General features: G+C 37.6%; 1 long non-coding RNA gene and 1 pseudogene across 1 annotated transcript in view; one reads left to right on the plus strand and one right to left on the minus strand.

Moving 5' to 3' along the window:
• The window catches only part of LOC140640852 (uncharacterized), a 428,058-nt gene that overhangs the window by 225,828 nt on the left and 179,935 nt on the right, over window positions 1-22,295 (minus strand). The gene's annotated exons all lie outside the window — the stretch shown is intronic.
• LOC140641193 (heat shock protein HSP 90-beta pseudogene) lies at window positions 14,046-16,380 on the plus strand (annotated as a pseudogene).

Raw genomic sequence — 22,295 nt, forward strand, 5'->3', positions numbered from 1 at the left:
TTTTTTTTTTAAGTAGTTACCCTAGTGATTGTGAAGTAGAATCTCACTGTGGTTTTGATTTGCAATTCCCTCATAGCTAATGGTGCAGAGAATACACTTACATACTTATTGCCATTTATACTGCTTCTTTGAAAAAGATATATTTTTTAAGATTTTATTTATTCATGAGAGACACAGAGAGACAGGCAGAGACATAGGCAGAAGGAAAAGCAGGCTCCATGTGGGGATCCTGATGTGGGACTTGATCCCAGGATCATGACCTGAGCTAAAGGCAGATGCTCAACCACTGAGCCACCCAGGTGCCCAAAAAAGATCTATGTAAATCCTTTGTTAATTTTTTTCTTTTTTTTCCTTTGTTCATTTTTTAATTGGGTTATTTCTCTTTAGTATTGAGTTATAGGAGTTGTTTATATGTTCTGGACACTAGACACTTATAAGATAGATAATTTGTAGAAATCTTGTCCTATTCTGTGAAGTGCAATTTTATTTTCTTGATGGTATACTTTGAATCCTCAGAGCTTTTCACTTTGGTGATGTCCAACTTATTTTTCTTTCCTTTGGTTGCACAGGCTCCTGTTGTCATATCTAAGAAACCATTACCTCATACAAGGTCATAAATATCTATGCCTATATTTTCTTCTTAGACTTTTAGGGTTTTAACTCTTATATTTAGGTCTTAAATCCATTTGGAATTAATTCTGACCTATGGTGTGAGCTAGGGGCTCAACTCCAGTCTTTTACATTTGGATATGCAATGTCTCAGCACTATCTGTTGAAAAGACTATTTTCTCTATTGAATTTTCTTGGTACCATTGTTAAAAATCAATTGACCATAAATGTGAAGGTTTACTTCTGGACTCTCAATTCTGTTCTGTTGGTCTATATGACTAGCTTTATGCCAGCATTATTACTGTAGCATTATTACTACAAAATTGCTTATTGTAGCTTTGTAGTAAGTTATTACCCTTATGTCTTACAGATTTGCTAAATTCGCTTACTAGTTTTAGTGGTTTGGGGTAGACTTTTTGGCATTTTCTTCATGTACTACAACCTCATCTACAAATATAGCTCTGCCTCATATTTTCCAAACTGGATACATTTTATTTATTTTCTTACCTGGCTGTAATTTTAAGTAGAAACAACAAGAGTACATATCCTTGTCCTGTTCTCAGACATAGGGAGAGAATCATTCTTTCATGACTGATTCATGATTCTCTTTCAGAGAATTGTTCTTAAGTATGATTTTAGCTGTTAAGTATTTTGTAGATATCCTTTTACATTTTGTTCTTTATTAGTTCAGAGCATCTTCTTTTTGAAGGCTTTCTTTCTTTTTTTCTTTCTCTTTCTTTCTTTCTTTCTTTCTTTCTTTCTTTCTTTCTTTCTTTCTTTCTTTCGAGAGCACAGGCATACACAGGGGAAGGGAAAGAGGAGAAGGGAGAGGGGCAAGCAGACTCTGTGCTGAGCAAGGAGCCCAACATGGGGCTTGATCTTACTATACTGAGATCATGACCCCAGCTGAAACAAGAGTTGCCCCAACTGAGAGCTTTTTATAACAAACTGGTATTAAATGTTATCAAAATAAGTCTATGAACTGGTCTAAGATGCTTCAAAAATAGTATATTATTTAGTCCTAACAATCCTATCAACTTGAGCTACTATTGACTAATGAACTACAACTGATCCCATGCACAGATAAAGAAATAGGCATACAGAGCTTAATAACCTTGCCCTAAAGCACATGGCTAAAAAAGTAGGATTTGAACCAAGAGAATCTAGGTCCATAACTGATGGTAACCATTGTGCCATTTCCAGATATTCTTTGAAAATGGTGCAGCCTAAATAAACACAACAATACAGACTGTCTCTTCTCTGGCAACTGGAGTAAGCAACTGGGTAAAATTCATACAGTTTGACAACCACTCCATAGATTAGACAATACGGTACATGGGTAAATCTAAGAGAAACCACTGATGATGACACTGATCAATTCCAAGAAGCTGACAATCCACTTATGTGCATGCTTACTCAGTGTAATTCCAAATAATCACTGAGCAATGCACTTCTCCCTCACTGCTATAACATATGGGCTTTTCACCAAAATTTCAAAAAATATTTTCCCACAGAAACAATGTCATGAGTAAATGATTATCTACCCAGAAAAACACAAAGAGAAGCCTCTGTAACTCATTGTGATGGTATAGTAACTATTCAAGACTGACCCTGGGAATTAACATGTTTGGCAATACAGTCTGTTTCTCTCTCTTACTAATGGCATTGACTTGGATGGGTTACTTAAGTTGTTCTATCAGTTTCCTCATCTATATAATTGGAATAATAGTATTACCTACCTTACAGCATTACTGCAAATGTTTAATGATAAATTCCATATAAACTACTTAACAGACTGCCTGCTATATTCAATTAATGCCAGTCATAATTATACTTTCATTCATGTACCCTTAAAGGAATGTATTAATTGTGCTAACTCTGGGAAACCTACCCGTAACATTTTACAGTTTCTATGGGAAAATAAATTCTGAATTCCAGACTCAGACATCAGGGTCACATTTAACCTAAACAGTGGAAACTTTATTGGCAGAAGTATAGGGTCAAGGTAGAAGCTTGAGTTACCAGAACTTCACTGATTTTATCATTCTTTATATCCATGAGATGATACTTCATGAATCTGATTGTTTCTACTGCTCCAGCTTTGGTACAGGTACATCCTAAGTCAACTGCAAACCATTTATTATTGAAATTCTTACAACAGAAATGTTAAAAACATTCACAAGAGGTTCCCACAAGGATAATACACAGTGAATTCCCTACAGGTCATATCCTATCACCTATACCTTCTCACAGTTAAGCTCTATCAGTTTGATATGATCTGTGAATGGTATTCCAGGTTTGTGCCATAAAACCAAGAGGAAAAGCATGTCTTCACTTCAAAAAGAATCCTTAAAGAGCTGGCTTAGTTGTGCAGTATTTTTCTCTCTCACATTTTTTTTATTTATATTTCAGTTTCCAGCAGCTACAAAACTGTATTCAAAATACCCAAAGTGTTAAATCTTCTACAAAGACCAGCTGTCTGCCCAAATGCAATTTTTAAAATTCAGCTCCTTGGATTGGAGGGTAGCAAAGAAGAAAAAACAAATTGGGTGGAGGAGGTTGGATGATTATATAGGAAGGTGAAAGTATTTGTTTCTATTATAAGGAAACTGCTAAACAGTTCAAAATACTGCAGTATACAAATCTAAAAATGCTTCCACATGTTATTTGTCTAATAAGGGTGATGGACAAAATAAGAATTTCAATAACTTTGTATATTAGTCCAGCTAGACTTTTCAAATAAACCCTGAATTATGTGCTAACAAATGTCTTTTCTGCCAAAATAATAAATAACCTTTTGTAAAAGTGGCATGAAGAGTAAAATTTTATTATGGAAAAATGTGAAGCAACCCTGACGGACCTGGGATATGATGGAGTTTCATGCCCTATAACTGGGATAAATATTATCTTAGCCATAAGTTTCCTAATAGAAATCTCATTTCAACCTTAATTATATCTCCTCTCTTGGTACCATGATTATAAAAATTCAAGGAAAAAATATTTAAGAATAAGTTGTCATTCATGAAAACCATTTTAGTCCCTTTGGAATGTATCATGGTTCAGTGTGACTAGCACAATGATTTTGGGCCAACACAACAATCACTTTGCTGAATCAAATATCCAGGACTTTTCCTCCTCTTGTCTCCACTTTTTTAAAGAAAATTATGAAGCCCGTGTTGTTGTTGTTGTTGTTGTTGTTGTTGTTTTCTCTGCCTGCCTACTCTTACTAGGGTAACTAATAATGCTAACAGACTAAAGGATAATCTCTAAATTTCTTTTAGACACTGCCTTTAGAAAACAGCAATATTTTAGGAAAAGCATGTTAATGAGGTTGATTTTTGCTTAAAATTATAGAAATATAATTGGGTTCAAAATATCTGTGTGATATACACATGTGTATACATGTATGTGCATCTGTATAGGTATGTAGACGGGCGTCTATATATGTGTGTGTATGAGAAAGAGAGGAGAGATAATTGAGTTCATACGCAAACATTATTGTCATACAATTAAATGCTCAAATGCTCCAAGATCATTTCCTAATAATCACCGCATGTCGTCAAGTCAGTAAGTCCTGTCGAAGCTGCTCATTCAGGGAGGAGAAGCATTAAGTCTCATTTAACTTGGATGTTTGGGACACTTTGGTGGCTCAAGGAGTGATCTCAGGTCTGTAGATCGAGTCCCACATAGGGCTCCTTTGAGAAGCCTGCTTCTCCCTCTGCCTATGTCTGTCTTTCTCTGTGTGTCACTCATGAATAAATAAAATCTTAACAACAACAACAACAACAACAACAACCTTGGTCAGCTCTAAAGAGTGGAACATCCAAAAGACAAGTAATAGTATCACTTGTGTAAAAGATTCTCTTTTGCATCTTCTTCTCCCACAGAACTAGTAATTGATAAATGAGGAATGAATGGGAGGGAATCATCGACTACCAAATGGGTGAAGATGGGGAGGAAGAGAGGTAACGGAAGGTATTCGGAGGACAAGAACTTGCATTCTGTCATGCCAACAATCAGAACCTAACTTGGTCACTGTGGCTCATGGGAAAGAGAGCCACCAGAAGTTGTTCAGAACAATGTGGTCAGAAAGACTTCTTTCTCATATTTTTCATCTCTATGAAGTAGGGGGATACGTTCCAAGCTGTCTGCCATAATTTTGTTTTTAGTTTGGCATTTGTAAATCAATACTCCTTGTGGTCCAAATGGCCAGAATCCCCATGGTAATCTCCAAAATAAATAGGACACAGATGGTTCAATACCATCAATTACATACCCTTTATAAGAATGGGAACTAATTTTAAGAGACTGTGCTTTAATAGAACACTATATTTTTAAACCTGTATGATGTACACATAATTTGATGACATTTCATTATTAACGGCCAATTAATCTTGAGTAATTCCCACTTCTTATTGCCTACTTTATAATGTACTCACTATATCTCTGCACATCAACCAACATTTGTTGTATTCTGGGATCAATATTTTCTTTTTTAAACAATTATATTGTCTAGTATTTGTCCTATTGACTTTGTTAATTAGACCTAACTATCATATGACCAACCTGGGTTTTAAAGGAATGACACGTCACTCACAACTCTGCAAGGCTTCCAGACAACTTCCCAGTGAAAGTCACCAAAAGCAGCTTGCATCAATAAATTTCCCTTGAGTTCATCAGTCAGCACTGGTTCTCTCTCACTTGGAATATTTCATAAGGACCCATTTGCCTTTCTAATTTTCACATTTTTCCCAAGTGTCTTGTTTCACCCAAACAACTAATTTCTAAACAAAATAGATTAATAGATTAATGCTATTTCTCTACTGCAAGACCTCTTAAATCATAGAAAATTAATTTCAATGCCTTCTGTCTCAACGAAGCTTAAAAGCTTTCTAAAGAAAGCATTTGCTGCTTACTAGGTTAACCATACATCTCAAACAGTAGGCCTTTTGTTTTTAACTTCCAAAAAGATGTCTGATGCAAAGATATATTTGCTGGGTTTTAAAAGAATGGGATTAATGACAGATTTCACCATAGGACCGCACTGAAGGTTGAGATGGAAGAAAATGAATAAATTGCTAGAAAGAAAGATGCTTAGGCTATGCAAATAGGCTAAAGAATAATATAAAAGGATTAGCAATCAGTGAGTCAGTGTTTAATTAAAAATAAAAATTCATGAGGTCCTGTGCAAGCATTAAAGTACAGAAAGCTAATATTTGTTCATAAAACCATCTCAATGAAAGTTGAATGCAGAATATTGAACTATTAGACTACTTAAGACTTAGAGCAGGAGTTCATTTAATTCATTTAAAAGTGGAAATGGGAGAAAATGCTCTGAAAGGGACAAGCACGCAATAAATGCCTTACAGAAGATACATCTGGCAATGAGAGGCAAGAAGGATAAACAGACAGTGTAGAATGATTATTACAATAACATATTTGTAAAGATATTCCCCCAGGCATCAAGCACAGTTGGTCCTACTCATCCCCTTTAATATATAAGTCCTTTCCTTTTAATTTCAAAGGCACCGTATTGACACAAACGCTGTCACCTCCTACCTGAATTCTGATTGGGGCCTCCTAACTGATCTGTTTTTCATCTGTTTCTCCATCTGACTCTTTCCACCTAGCGCTTCCAGGGTCAAACCTCTCTGGTAATGTAACTTCATTTTCCTAAAACTCCTCAAAATTTTTCTGAATCCCATTAAGTATGTTGTGAAAATTTTGCTTGGTGCAAAAGGCTCTCTGAATTCATCACAGCCAACCCTGTCTTCACATTCCTTCCTCTCTGCACTGTAACAGAGTCTAGCTGCCCTGGAGCACCTGCACACACCTTGTGGTCCCGCCTTCCTGCATCATTCTCTCACTTGGGATGGATGCCCTTTTAATCTTCTTTATCCCTATCTGAATTCTACTCATATTTTACAGACTCCTCTAATCAAATGTCATCTCTCCCAGAGACTTTCTTTAGTTCCTCTGTCTGCAGTTGAAAATTATTTCAGTCTTTTTAAGCCACAAGCTTCATTTTGGTATATCTTGAAATGACAAGTTGTAATTGACCAAGTGCCTGGGATTTGCCTGGCTCTGGCACTTCTTATACTATATTTTATCTACAGCTTGTAGATGTCCAAAGGATAAAGCCCAGGGCTGTCACACAGCAGTAACACATTGAATCACTGTTGAATGGAAGAGTCACACACAAAACCTCGGTGGTAACTTAATAATGATCCATGCTTTGCACCTGATAACCATAGGTATTGATCTTATAATCACCAAAAAATATTATCAGTACCCTCCATATGTTACTTGAGAAATTTCACAAATTTATGCATATGAATTACTTACTGTAGAGGCCACTTTTAGGCAAACAGGCTTGAACAATGGATTACAGATGGGACCATCAGGTGAACCACCCCAAAATATCCATAGGCCCTAACTGATCAATGAGCTACTTACAAACAGGCACAGTTACCACAAAAGGGAAAATTCGATATGTCACCGTACCCTCTTTACTCCCCCACCTCTTTTTTAATTTTTATGTGTTTATTCATGAGAGACACAGAGAGAGAGGCAGAGACATAGGCCGAAGAAGAAGCAGGCTCCCTGTGGGGAGCTCAATGTGGGACTCAATCCCAGGACCCCAGGATCATGACCCAAGCCAAAGGCAGACTCTCAACCACTGAGCCACCCAGGTGCCTTCACTTCCCCCTTTTTAAAACAGCCCGCACCCACAGCTTCATTGCAGACAGCCTATCCTCTGTGGTCCTGCTCTCTGCTCCCTTGCAGTAAACTTCTATCTCCTTTCTTCCATCTCAGGTAAATCCTTTCACAGCCAATGCCAACCGGCTTCTGTGTGATCATTGCCCCATATTTGAAGGCTCTCATCTGATCAGGATGGACACCTCATTTAGACACAACACTTGCCATAATGCCTAGTACATAAATATTCAAAAATGTAAGTTGTTATTAGTATCAGTGGTAACTCTCTTAGTATTTGTAATAACGGTGTTGAATGTTAAAGCTTATGTCGCCCTTCACCTATTTTGTACATCCTCCCACTCAGTGAATTTAAAATGCAAGTACATAGGGATGGCTGGGGGTGCAGTTGGTTAAACATCTGACTCCTGGTTTCAGATCAGGTCAGGATCTCAGGGTCCTGGGATCAAGACCCATGTTGGGCTCCATAGTCAGCATGGAGTCTGCTTGAGATTCTCTTCCTCTCCCTCTGTCTCTCCTTCTCATGCTCTCTTACTCTCTCTAAAATAAATCTTTTTCCAAAAATGCATGTGTATAAAAAATTTAAGAGAAAAATATTGAACAAGTTAGTATTATGGATTAATGTTAGAACTTTGAGAAGACACAGAAATTAGAAGCCCAATTTTCTAATTTAAAAGGGCATTCATTTTCACCATCTTTTTAATTGGAGTTCAATTTGCCAACATATATCATATTACCCAGTGCTCATCCTGTCAAGTGCCCCCCTCAGTGCCCGTCACCCAGTCACCCCAACCCCCCACCCACCTCCCTTTCCACCATCCCTTGTTTCATTTCCCAGAGTTAGGAGTCTCTCATGTTCTGTCATCCTCACTGATATTTTCACTCATTTTCTCTCCTTTCCCCTTTATTCACTATTTTTTATATTTCCCAAATGAATGAGACTATATAATGTTTGTCCTCCGATGGACTTATTTCACTCAGCATAATACTCTCCAGTTCCATCCTTCACCATCTTTCTTAAAGTGGGTTAGCATGTCTAGAAATCTCTAACTACCTAGACTTCAAGTGAAAATTCATCAATTTCCAGTGTTCTCTCCACTCTACTTCTCACCACTTGCCTGCCTCTAATTGTCTAGGGTTTGATTGGTAGCTTGCATTTTCTGATCTAGTACCACAAGGCAGAAACAAGAACTCCTCCCAGACCAGATGGAGATGAATTCTTTGAAAAGTCTTCCTTATCCAAATTTGTCCAGACCAAGAATTTTTCTTCACCTATATTATAGCCTCTTTCTCCCTCTGCTGGACAAAGAAGTTGTACCCTAAACTCAAAGATCCAATGATTGGGAATTCTATCACTTCCAAAAAAGGAAATCTGTTTCTCTTAAAGTTAACTGCTATCAAGTATAGAAACAACATCTGGGGAAGACCAAGATGTCAGCATGCCAGGAATGGGATGGGATGGGATCAGATGGAAAGATGGCACACAGTAAAACAGAATCAGAAGTAAGTAGATTGGCCAACAATGGTGAAGCAGCTTTATTTGTAATAGATCCTGACTAAAAGAAATAAAAACTAGAATAGTGTAACTCAGTGGCCAATGGATGGGAAGTACACCATTGGGGTGATTGGATGGCTCATTCAGTTAACCATCTGACATTTGATTTTGGTTCATGTCATGATCTCAGGGTCATGACATCAAGCTCCAAGGAGGTCTGCACTGGGCATGAAACCTACTTAAGATTCTCTCTCTTTCCCTCTGCTCTTCCCCACCCTCTCCACTCTTTGTCTCTAAAAGAGGGAGAGGGCGAGGGCAAGGGCGAGAGAGAGAGAAGTACACATCTTTTCTCTTTGAACAGGCCCTCCATAGGCATTATACCCTTTACAGAACATAATGAAATGTTACATTGCTTCAATTAGTTCCTCTGTCTTCTAATCCTCTGATCAGATCACTTTCAAAAAAGGAAATAGATTTTCCTATGAAAAATCTGGGTAAAGGGTGAAGCCACTTTAGAAGTACACAATTAACAATAATCCAGACTCTTCAGGCCTGGGTGCCTCTAACATAAGGAATTTGCATATAAAAATGTCTACCTGAAACAGCTGTTGATGGAGAGTAGGTAATATTTACCCAGCTCAATTCTCTTTGCTCTTAAACATTTATTTTCCAGTTCTGACTCATCTGATACCCCTGAAAGATAAGAGCTCTGAGCATTGTCTTTGTCAGGTGAGTGGGTAACTGGGAACACTTCATTCAAGGAATACAGATAACTAAGTAAAAACAACCTACATGCCAAAGATTTACTCATGAATACAGTTTAAATGAAAATGGCATATAAACATTTGGGGAAAATTTTTTTAAGCACCATTTGTGTAGCACACTGGAGAAATTAGAAAATGCATATTATCATTTAAAGATGCTAAAGTTACATAATTCTGGGTATAACACATTAGCCTCCTAGTGAACCATTTCCAAATATTGTGCAATTCAGGGTATCAGAGTAGAAAGGTGAATGTATCGTTGGGATGATTTATCTAACTTAATGTTTCAGAGTGTGACAATTCAAGGCCAAAAGAGATTCATAGTTCTGAAATATAGTTTCCCTTTCCTAATGAAAAGTGTCCTGTCTTCAGTAGGGTTGTTTCATATAATGGGATCAAGGTTAAAATTTCAATGATAACCTTTATTTTTTTTTTAAATTTTTTTGAGAGAGAAAGCAAAGCAAGAGGTGGAAAGGGAGAGAGACAGAGAATATCAAGCTGACTCTGTGCTGAATGCAGAGCCTGATGCAGGGCTTGATCCCAAGATCCTGGGATCACAGCCTGAGCTGAAATGAAGAGTTGGACTCTTAACTCCTATGCCACCCAGGCACCCCTCAATTATAGCTTTTTAGAAATATTCCTGTGAAGAATTTAATCTTGTTTAGAAATGTTAATAGTGAAATAATCTCCCAAAGATACAGAAAAGTTCATTTTGTTCTCTTCTGTTCTTTTTGATTTGACCTAGAAAAATATCTGTACATCTATATACATACCTACCAACAAAAGTATAGATTATTTTTGTTACTGAAAAGTAGTAGACCTTGATCAAATACAGTGATGATAAGGTACAAGGTAAAGAACAACTGGCCAGACATTTTTTACTTGTTCTAGATTCCATGTAAGGCAACTTTATTATACAGTATGAAACATTTCTTAAAAAAAAAAAAGAAAAAAAAATGTTTGGAAAACCAAGAATGAGTTTGCCTTAGTCAACTTGTCACATGATCTTAGAAATTCACATGAGCACTGGACATTATTTATAGCCAATAAAACACCAAACTAGGAAACAGATGACATCTAAAAAAATTCAAATAGTATTTTTAAGAGTCTATACAGAAAAGCTTGCACTGGGTGTTCATGAGATGTACCAAGGAACTTACAGCCCAGTGAGCAGAAAAAAACATGTGCAAAATCAATATTAAGATAGAGTATATAAAGGAAACATAAAACTTCATTTTTAAGATAAAAAACACTAATTCTTACTCATTGGAAAAAACTTAACTAAGTTGAGTTGAAAAGGATGGAATAATAAAAGATATTTGTACAATGATACTTAAATAAAAACTAGTTCCTTATATCCTCTCTAAAGGGAAAGTTAATAATATCCATTAAAATGAAAACCAAAAGACATTCTTTAGGATTCAGAAATTTCCCTTTTGTTCTATCTTCTAAAGCAACACTTGCTCATGGGTTCAAGGTGACGTGAACACAAATACTTACTGCGGCATTCTCTTAAATCAAAAGAAACAACCAAAAAAAACAAAACAAAAGAAACAACCAATTTTATGACGGACACCATTTATCCCACCAGGAGTAATATTCAATGTCAATTTTGCTGACAACACCCTTATTTTATTTCAGGAAATCTCCTCTTGTACAAATCCTAATGGTTGGGATCATGTCAAGTTAAGCACCTTTTTCAAACTCTCTCTTTTTAGCTTTACTTTTGAGCAGAGTAGCAAAAACTGAAATAAATAAATAAATTGGGGACCACTGACTCCAAAATATCCTCTCTGAAAAGACTGCCAATTGTTTCAACTGCCTCAACCCTCAGAGATGCACTCTACTCTTGTTGAGTCTGGTTTGGAAAGTTTCCAATAAATTATTCAAATAAGCCATCTTTCCTTAAATGTTGTTCAAATATGAATGCAATCTTAGATGACATATTTCTGATACAAGATTGATGTGTTAAGAAATAATAGCCTTCCTTTATATGAGTAAGATATAATTTATATGGATACCTTTCTTAAAGAAATAAAATTGGTTTTAAAAAACTATCTAGGATTAAAGCTAACAAGTATATGAAAAAAACAGAGGAGTAAAATTCTAAAATTTTACCTAAGGACATAAAGTATGACTTAATTATCTAAAGTGACATACTGTATTTCTATATGGAAAGATGAAATATGTTAAAATACCTATTTTCTATAAAGTAATGCATAATATTGATGTAATCTCAGTTAAAATTTCAATAAATTTTAATTAAATAGGTTAAGCTTATTTTAAAGATATAAGGGGGAAAATGTGTGATACTAGAGCAAAATTATTTTAAAAGGACAATTACAAGGTATTTTAAAGGCAATATAGTAATATACATAAAGTCTGAGAAATTTTAAGAGTGATTTTTATTGTAAAATGTATAAATACATTAATGGAAAACAATGGAAAGTCAATGAGCAGACCTATATATTAATGAAATTAATTTCATGATGCTGTTCCACTGAAAGGTAATGGATAATGGAGTTTCAATAAGACTTCTGGAAAAATTGTGGGAAAACAAAGTTACACAGCTATCAAAAACCATGGTCCCAAAGAAATTCCAGGTACCAAATATTTTCAAAACCATAATATAAATTTAAAAGTAGAATAAAAAAATACTTTCAAATGGGCAGCATTTTTCTTGTCTTGATTTGAAAGCACCTATCTACATAAAACCAGAAAAGCAAACAAATAAACCATGAAAACTAAAGCAACACACACACACAGACACACACAACCCATAAAGGCAAAGATTGATAGTTTTTTTCTAGGTAAAAACTTCAAATTATTTCAAAATAAAATATACATCATAGGCAAAATAAAAGAAGACAAATCTTGAAATATAGGTGAGAAACAGATTGCGGAAGGGATTGATTGCCGGGCTAAGCACAGTGAATTTTCATCTGTGAGCAACAGGGAACCATAAAAGGTTTTTGACAAGGAGAGTAGAATGATCAAAGATGCCTTTTAACAAAGGAATTTGTTCAGCCATATAAAGGATGAATTAGAACTGCAGTGGCTGGCCAGGTAGGGAGGAGAGTGCTGTGCACACAGCTGTTCAGTTTGGAGTCAGAAAGATCAATTATAAAGCAGTTGCAATAATCCAGGCAAGAGATAGCAAGGACCACTGTGGTAACTATGGAAGGATGAGAATCGTATCTGAGAATTTCAAAACTGCAGGAGAGGTGAGAGAATAATACTTACTGAATGTGTATATTTATCAGAGATCTAATGTATCCATGGGCACACAAAATGTATAAAGCTCAAATGGATCTCCCTAATGCCAACCCCATGGTTTTCTATCCCTCTCTATATACTCCAAGTTGCCTCATAAATCATCTATCCTCAGGATAGGTGTGGCCACTTTGGGTCCAAACAAAAATTTTCAAGGTCAGAGCATGAGGCAGAAGGGTCTATAAGTGGAATGTGTGCAGGAAAGGGTTAATTCAGCAGGTCCACTTGTCCAAACTTAGCACCTTCCACAGTAAGGTTTGTATTTATGCCTGGTCCATTACCAGCCACTGGAGATGACCTTGGAACATTCTGCCAGATAAAAGTGTTTTTGCATGCCTAAGGCCTTGGGCCATGCAGTATCAGTGTGACCCGATGATTTATGATGAACACAATTTTTGTTTTTTTTAACTCTGGGGGTGGGGGCTGGAGACTGGGTAGCTGAGGTCAGAAATATGGTGGCTGCTGCACACTTATATCACTGACCCTCAGTAAAATCCTGAGGCAACAAGACTTAAGTGAAATTCTCCAGTTTGTAACACTTTGCATGTGTTATCACACATTACTGTTGAGGGAGTGAAGCGAGTTGCCCTGAAACTCCACTGGGAGGGAACACTTGGAAGATGGTGCCTGGTTTCCCCTGGATTGTCTCTCCTTTTGCCTTTGCCCTTTGCTGATTTAACACTGTAATCTTTCTCTGTAATAAACTGTTATGGTGCATCTAACAGCTTTGCTGAGTCCTGTCTTTCCAGCAAACTGTTAAGTCTGACGGTGGCCTTGGGGACCCTGATACAGGGCAGTTGCCTCATGAAGGACTACAGTCTGATAAATATTGTTTTGTTTTGGTTTTTTTTTTTTTTTTTTTTTGTAGCACAGCTAGTGAAGGAAACTGAGAAGTAATCTGAGAGAGTTGGAAGAACAGAAGACTACACTGAAGGGATGAATGGAAGATGGAAAGATGGAAGGATGGATGAATAGGCAGATGGGTGGGTGGATGGATGGTTGTATGGATGAATAGATGGATGGACAGAAAGAAAAGGATAAAAGATGATATTCAGAGTGGATAAAGAATGAAATTAGGGGTGCCTGAATAGCTTAGTCATGGAGTCTATGACTCTTGATTTCAGGGTGTGGATTCAAGCCCCACACTGGGTGTAGAGATTACTTAAAAATAACAATTTAAACTCTCTTGATTCACCCCCGCACAGCCTTGGTGCAGCGTCGTAGCTGGACGCAGCCCCTGCCCACCGTGGTCTGTAGTGCTTGCAGCTCTTCTCCTTTAAGATGCCTGAGGAAGTGCACCATGGAGAGGAGGAGGTGGAGACTTTTGCCTTCCAGGCAGAAACTGCCCAGCTCATGTCCCTCATCATCAATACCTTCTCTTCTAACAAGGAAATTTTTCTTCGAGAGTTGATCAGTAATGCTTCTGATGCCTTGGACAAGATTCGCTATGAAAGCCTGACAGACTTTTCCAAGTTGGACAGCAGTAAAGAGCTGAAAATTGACATCATCCCTAACCCCCAGGAACGCACCCTGACTGGTGGACACAGGCATTGGTATGACCAAAGCTGATCTCATAAATAACTTGGGAACCAGTACCAAGTCTGGCACTGAAGCATTCATGGAGGCTCTTCAGGGTGGTGCAGACATCTCCATGATTGGACAGTTTGGTGTTGGCTTCTATTCTGCTTATCTGGTGGCAGAGAAAGTGGTTGTTATCACAAAGCACAATGATGATGAACAGTATGCGTGGGAGTCTCCTGCTGGGGGCTCTTTCACTGTACGTGCAGACCATGGTGAGCCCATTGGCCAGGGTACCAAAATGATCCTTCATCTTAAAGAAGACCAAACAGAATATTTAGAGGAGACACATGTCAAAGAAGTGGTGAAGAAGCACTCCAAGTTCATAGGTTATCCCATCACCCTTTATTTGAAGAAGGAATGAGAGAAAGAAATTAGTGATGATGAGGCAGAGGAGGAGAAAGGGGAGAAAGAGGAAGAAGATAAAGATGATGAGGAGAACCCAAGACTGAAGATGTGGGTTCAGATGAGGAGGATGATAGTGAGAAGGACAAGAAAAAAAAAGACAAAGAAGATTAAGGAAAAATACATTGATCAAGAAGAACTGAACAAGACCAAGCCCGTTTGGACCAGAAACCCTGATGACATCACCCAGGAGGAATATGGAGAGTTTTACAAGAGCCTTACTAATGACTGGGAAGATCACCTGGCAGTCAAACACTTCTCTGTAGAAGGTCAGCTGGAATTCAGGGTATTGCTGATCGTCCCTCATTGGGCTCCTTTTGACCTCTTTGAGAACAAGAAGAAAAAGAACATCAAACTCTATGTCCGCCATGTGTTCATCATGGATGGCTGTGATGAATTGATACCAGAGTATCTCAACTTCATCCGTGGTGTGGTTGACTCTGAGGACCTGCCCCTGAACATCTCCCGAGAAATGCTCCAGCAGAGCAAAATCTTGAAGGTCATTTGCAAAAATATAGTGAAGAAGTGCCTTGAGCTCTTCTCTGAATTGGCAGAAGACAAGGAGAACTATAAGAAATTCTGTGAGGCATTCTCTAAAAACCTAAAGCTTAGAATCCATGAAGATTCCACTAACCAGCGCTGCCTTTCTGAGCTGCTGTGTTACCACACTTCCCAGTCTGGAGATGAGATGACTTCTCTTTCAGAGTATGTGTCCCATATGAAGGAGACTCAGAAGTCCATCTATTACATCACCGGTGAGTGCAAAGAGCAGGTTGCCAACTCTGCTTTTGTGGAGCAAGTGCGGAAATGGGGCTTCGAGGTAGTATGACAGAGCCTATCGATGAGTACTGCGTGCAGCAGCTCAAGGAGTTTGATGGGAAGAGTCTGGTCTCAGTTACCAAGGAGGGCCTGGAGTTGCCTGAGGATGAAGAGGAGAAGAAGAAAATGGAGGAGAGCAAGGCCAAGTTCGAGAATCTCTGCAAACTCATGAAGGAAATCTTGGATAAGAAGGTTGAAAAGGTGACCATCTCCAACAGGCTGGTTTCTTCACCCTGCTGCATTGTGACAAGCACCTATGGCTGGACTGCCAACATGGAGCGGATCATGAAAGCCCAGGCACTCCGGGACAACTCTACAGTGGGCTATATGATGGCCAAAAATCACCTGGAGATCAACCCTGGCCACCCCATTGTGGAGACGCTGCGGCAGAAGGCAGAGGCAGACAAGAACGACAAGGCTGTCAAGGACCTGGTGGTGCTGCTGCTTGAAACAGCTCTGCTCTCCTCTGGCTTCTCACTGGAGAATCCCCAGACTCACTCCAACCGCATTTACAGCACGATCAAGCTAGGCCTGGGCATTGATGAAGATCAAGTGACAGCAGAGGAACCCAGTGCTGCTGTTCCTGATGAGATCCTTCCACTTGAGGGTGATGAGAATGCCCCCTCATGGAAGAAGTCAATTAATTTCTCCTTGCAGACCTTGTGCCCTGTGTATAGTGTCCCCATGGCTCCCCAGAAGCCCTGAGTGGCTCCAGTTCACCTGGTTCCCTCTGCTGATGTCTAGTGGATTTTTTTCCCCTCCTGTCTTTGTTCGAGGCAGGAAAGAAGGGCCTTAAGCCCTAGCCCTCATGACATTTGACAAGGGGTTTGGATGTGTATTGTGGTGTTTATTTTGTTCTGAGATTAAAGTATGCAAAATAAAGAAGATACAGTTTTATACAAAAAAAATCTTAAAAAATGAAATTAGCTTGCATGAGGGTATTTGAAAACCAGTGATCACCATGAAGAGAAGAGTTTCAATAAATGAATAAAAGCAATTGTAAAAGGGTTCAAGAGTCAAGTAGGACAGAGGAAACAGGCCTTCAAGTATAGACCTTTCGCACAAGTTAGGAAGACAAGGGGGAAAGGCCAGAGTTAAACACAGTCATAGGGATATGTTTCACTTATGTGTTTTAAATAGGACGTTAATAAGACATGTGAGTTCAATCACAAGACTTAAATTCGATTTCTGCCCTGCCACGTATCGCCTATGTAATTAACACTTGTCACATAATTTCTCTGGGCCCTGGTTAGCTCATCTTTAATGAAAGGAACTAATCCTATTTATATTTGCTTTCCTATGGGGTTATTATGAGGATCATATAAGTTTTTTTTAATGAAAATATTTTGGAAAAGTCCAAAAGACTGAATACTTATAATGCATTATTTTTAATCTCCATTTTACATGTAAACAGAAAATATAATTAAACAAAATGATTTTTAAGAGCAACCTACAATACCCTTATTCTCTCTTGTTTTTGCTAATGGGTATTTGATGAGTATATGTAGTAATTTATAAAAGGAAAGTATCATTGTTGGGTATAGCTCTCTCCACCATTGTTTGTAAATTCCCAGACTTCTGAAAAAATATCACATTGTTGAGCTTTTTCATCTTGTACTATTATATTACTAAACAATGAATAATTACAATTTAGGTTGGAAATGAATGTCAAATATCCCCCTCTTGTGCATGGGAAGCTACTATCTACCTATCTAATAAGAACACTATACACTAGATAAGAAGATTAATTTGAAATGGTCACTATCAAGAAACTAGAAAGACTGTACTTCGATTTTCTTTCTTGTTAGCACATAATCCGAACCATGATATTAAAGATAATTATACTGTGTATGAAATTTTCAAACATAAGTCAACAAGTTTCAATACCATTTTTTTTTTCTGAAGAGAAATAGTTGACCTAGGTCACAGAGGAGTCTTAATTTTTATGACAAAGTCTCTTCTCATAGCCCTGTGCTAGATACCGTCTCTGAAATGTCCTGGTCCCATAAACATGAACTGTCACCTCTTGATCTAGAAAGGAGAATACTGGAACGAAGACAACAGAGATTACTGAAATTGGGATCTACCATCTGGATTCAAGGAGACCACAGCCTGAACACTCACAATTTGGTTACTCAGAAGCAGCTTTATGCAACAAATTGGTCAATTTCAAACTGGCCTTATTTATGGAGAGTTGCTCTTTGGTTTTTAATGTAACAATGAAAATGTTACACTCCTGAAGTATCTTCAGTCTGCCTTGTTGTTCCTAATAAGGAAGATGTGGAGTGAATCCACTAATAGGTATACAGAAAAAAGCCAACAAACAGGGTTATGGGTAAACTGTCCCACAGTGAGGAAGGATGTTGTATAAAACTATGTAACTATGTTGCTCTGTGCATCCTCCTCCTGATATTCTAATACAGTCTTAAAGTTAAGTAGCTCTTAAAGACAAGGGTTTAAAAGACATGTTCAGAATAAGGCAAAGCCGAGCTAGCTACATCTCTGGTTTTGAGAACCAATTATACCTCAAGAATAAATGCAAGGTCAAATCATGTTTCTTTTGACTGGCTTTTGTGGGCTGGGGGAAATGTTTTCTCACTGAGAGAACAATTACTGAGCACTTTTCAAAATCTCTTCCTTAGATCCTAAACAGTGTAGTGTACAAATACATGAACAGGACATTTGTGTTTTTAAAATATATGAACAGTTGCTTATTTAACATTAACAAATGAGTGTTCACAAGCTGATACATAGATTAAATTTTGTTAGAGCTGAAGTATCAGGTTCATAGGTTTGGCCTTTAGCATTCATTCATTTAAGAAACTATTTCCAAACAAGAAAACAAAAGTTAGTTTGTCAGAGATAATTTTGATTTTTTTTTTTTTTTAATTTTCAAGTGTGTCTTCGGTATCTACCAATGATCCTAAAGGAGAGAGGAGTCTCAAAAAACCAGGTTTTTAAATCCTGTTGGAGTTTTGGCATAAACCAACTACAGATTGTAAATTGAATACACAGCATCTGCCTATAGTTTACTTCTTTTAGGGAACTGCTAGCTTGTTGATGAACAATTATTACACTGGTGACAACTAACAAGTGTTTTCTTGCTTTTTTAAAACTCATGTGTCTAGTTCAAAGCTATTTTTTCCATCTTCCCTGTTAGTCTCCCTCCCTCTCTCCCTTCTATCCATCTATCCAAATATGAAAGTGGAATGTACCAACTGAGAACATTTTTATTATTATTGGTACCAACAATAAAATTGCTGATACCTGCTAATCTACTGGTATGGTTAAATAACTAGAGAAACTGTGGGGTTCAGGGTGTGGGGGGGGGGGGGCGGTGGGCTGTGGCTTTTTTTTTTTTTTTTTTTTGGTTTAATAGCAGTCCAGATTGGAAAGACTGGTCAATAAAATACATAATCGGATTATCTTTTAAAGGCATGAGTTTATTTAACCTTTATTTGTAAACAGTCTTCATGATTCCAGTCAACTAATGAAGATTAGTACATTGCCTTACCATGCTTTCAAAAATGTGGGGCACTTATTTTTTATTTCTAATAAGATATTCCTACTAAATCTTGAAACACTGCCTCTCAGTTTATGAATATCTCTATGTTCCTGTCAAAACAAAACCTAAATTACTGTGTGCATAAGGAGGGGAACAGCAACAAGAGTACACAGAGATGATTGGATTTTGAAACCTGTGATTATTTTCTTACTATCCCCTTCAACCTCCCTCCCCCACCAGAATCAATATGCTGAAAAGTGTATTGTAGGCTTCTCATTTGCCAATTAAGACAGACTAGCTTTCTCCTCCTCAAAAGCACAACTTTCTAGAAGATGGGAAACTGGATACTCAGTCATCTTATCCAAACACTGGGGAAAATATTACTAAGGAGGTCCAATATTAAAGGCCAACCCATCCAAGGACATAATAGGCAAAGCTACGCCTAAACATCACTGATTCCAGGAAGTCCTTGCTGTTTTTCCATCTGAACAGCATTGCGATTATTGCTTGAAAGGATGGAATAATGGAAGTTATTTGATCACAACTGATACAATGAACTGTCTCAGCAAATGTGTAGAGTATTGCTAGACATTCTTCAAAATGTGCTCTGATCTTACTCAGTAATAGAGTTGTTGCCTCAGAGACACTAACCAGACAAGGACTACATTTCCCAGCTGACTTTGCAGTTAGGTATAGTCATGTAACTAGTTTTCATGACTGGAAGAGTTGCAGAAGTAGCTGGTAACACTTATGGGCAGAAACCTTTGAAAAGGGGTTGAAATACCTCCATCTACTTTTCCCCCTTTTGTTCCCTGGAATGTTGATGAGTAACCTCAGAAGATCTGAAGATGATAGAGCCAATTTCAGTCTGGTTCCTGAATAAGTGTGGCCTATAGTTCCACTATCATACCACAGTGGATGATTACACAAGAGAGAAATAAATTAAGTCAGTGAACATTTCAGGTCTTTTTGTTATAGCAACTACATATTAAAATTCCAAGAAGCTGGATTGTTTAAAAGAATCCATAGACACATACATAATGCTGATGAGGACATGGAGTAACAGGGACTCTCATTTGTTGCTGGTGGGAATGTAAAGTGATACAGTGACTTTAGAGGGCAGTTCGGCAGTTTCTTAAAAAACTAAACACTATAGGATTACCCTATAATCCTTTCTACCTACCCAAATGAATTGAAAACTTATATCCACAGAAAAACCTACGCACTGATGTTTATAGCAGCCTTGTTCACTAATGTCAAAATTTACATACTGTAGTTATTAAGGTAACCAGCATTGCTCATCAGTTATAATAAATGTATGTTATTAATAGGAGACATAAGTGATAGGGAACATGGTGGGAATAGGGAAGGATTTGGGAGTATCCTATATATTCTTACTTTCTGCTCATTTTTCTTATAAACATAAAAAAACCTATTAACTAGGAATCTATCCTTCCTTTTCATAATGAATGCATCTGTAATCATATATACACACTCATACCCAACAGAGGACTTGCTCATGAGATGAAGAGCATAACTGTGGAACTTATACTGATAGACAAAAATGTGGAAATGGAATAAGGCAAACGTGAAAAGAGAGAGTGGAAGTGTCACTGAGAAGGCAGAGGGAGTACACAACACATTTATGCTGATGCAGAAGAGTTGCAGCAAGATGTTCGTGGTTGTCATCTTGTCCTAGCTATTATCACCTGCTCAGTTGTCAGAATGCGAAACTCCATTGCAGTATTAGACATTCAAGATCACCAGATGTCTCATGATCTTGTCAACTACAATCACTTGAGTCCTACACCTCAGCCCTAAACCACATGCAAAAACAATTTGCCAAAGCAGTACTTAACTCATATTTTCCAAACTTCATTGTTATTTGTGTCCAAGTACTTTCACTCACTTCAATAATTTAATAATCCATACTTTGAAGATAAAGAAAAGCAACTCAGAGAGTAAATAATTCACACAAAGTTATCCCCTGAGTTCAGAACTTGCAGTTGGGCTCTAGTAATTTGACCATTGAACCCATAATCTCATCCAATACCAAAGTTTACCTGCTGGACTCTGGGTATCTGTGTGTTGCCAACCATAATGACTGAGCTTCTGGCAAACTCCTGCATAGTAATCCAATTTTTACTTTATATAGCATCTCTCTGGAAACCCTGAGTTTGACTTCACTAACCCCTCTATCATTTGTGTGTTGTTCCTCTTGGTCAAGGCTAATCACTTCAGTCTTCTCTCCAAAGACCATTTGCCTAGATCCACAGCACTAATGCCTTACATTTGAATGACAGGACCAGTAACTAAGCAGAACCTCTCAGTTATCAATCTCTGCTTAAACCAAGCTTTGCCTTAATTTAGAGCTTACTGACAACTCCCTTTGGAAATAATTTCACCAGATGGTCCTTGCTACCTCTCCCACCCTACTAGACCTTCCTCAGATGTTTCAGCACTTCTTACAGCCATCACAATGCTTATTATTGAGCCTGACCTTGGATACTTTGGAACCCATTATAAGGTATCCCAGCCAAGGATTGGAAAGGAAAGGAAATTATCACTTTGACAAACAATGGCTTTCTGGGGGCCAAATTACAGAGCAAAAGTTGTCTGAAAAACACATAAAAGCTCTTAATGAGGCCTTGAATAACAAAGAAATGCTTAAGGAAAACAAGTAAGAGGAGTTTACTTTGGGGAATTCAACACCCTAATAATAAAGTAAACGTTATAGCTCTTTACCCAGATTTTTAGATGTATATACCATTTATTGTTTCCATGGTTCAGCCTTGCTCAAAACCCCAGGATTGGTTCTAGATGACGTGTGTGGTCTATTTTTTGTTTTTAGATTTGTATCTTTCTGTTCAGCTAGTTTTTAATCTTCATAGATGAATTTGTATAGTCTTGTTTGTATTAATTCCTCTCATTGTTAAGAGATTAGAGTGCCCGGAGTAGACACTTTGTTTTCCCTGATATGGGTCAGCAAAGTTCTTGAGAAGGCATCAAGATGTAAAAATATATTTTTTTTAGCAAATAACATAGAGGAAATAAATAGGAATTCTCAAAATCAAACTTAAAAATTACAGTGCTGGAATTTCAGTGTGTCAAAATAACCTCAGACAATAGG

Source organism: Canis lupus, chromosome 10, assembly GCF_048164855.1.
Source record: "Canis lupus baileyi chromosome 10, mCanLup2.hap1, whole genome shotgun sequence".
Classification (NCBI taxonomy): domain Eukaryota; kingdom Metazoa; phylum Chordata; class Mammalia; order Carnivora; family Canidae; genus Canis; species Canis lupus.